The sequence below is a fragment of the Hippocampus comes genome, unplaced genomic scaffold (genome assembly GCF_001891065.2).
Source record: "Hippocampus comes isolate QL1 unplaced genomic scaffold, H_comes_QL1_v1.1 C16361039, whole genome shotgun sequence".
NCBI lineage: Eukaryota > Metazoa > Chordata > Actinopteri > Syngnathiformes > Syngnathidae > Hippocampus > Hippocampus comes.
Window position 1 is genome coordinate 1 of NW_017830085.1, and position 369 is coordinate 369.

Sequence of the window (369 nt, forward strand, 5' to 3'; positions counted from 1 at the left end):
TGTTTGTGACAGAAATGTACGGTAACGAGGACGGCTCGGTCCCGGCCACCTTTGATATCCTCTACATGATTGGCTGGAAGCCTCACCACTCTCAGGTGAAAAGGCCCCACCCATCCGGGGGCACTCGCCTTTCCTCTCGAGACAAACGAGAAAGCCGCCTCCAGACGCTTTTGTCATCATCGGACTCGTTAAACGTGAACATTGTTTTTTTTCCTCGCATGTGTTTTTTGTCCGCAGGCAAAAGCAGCCAAACGAGGCTCGGCGACCGTCTCCTTTGGAGATTTGTCCAAAATCAACCGAAACGGTGATGACGAGTGAACTTTTGAAACGTCCCTCATTCATCGTTCGAGACGGCATATTTGCGTGACA

The 369-nt window shown here is 50.9% G+C and overlaps 1 long non-coding RNA gene across 1 annotated transcript; it reads left to right on the top strand.

The window, feature by feature from the left end:
- Window position 1: 1 nt before the first annotated feature.
- Window positions 2-312, top strand: LOC109508627 (uncharacterized). Its single transcript, XR_002166710.1, has 2 exons — window positions 2-95; window positions 238-312. It is a non-coding gene; the product is annotated as an uncharacterized LOC109508627 (long non-coding RNA).
- Window positions 313-369: the final 57 nt, after the last annotated feature.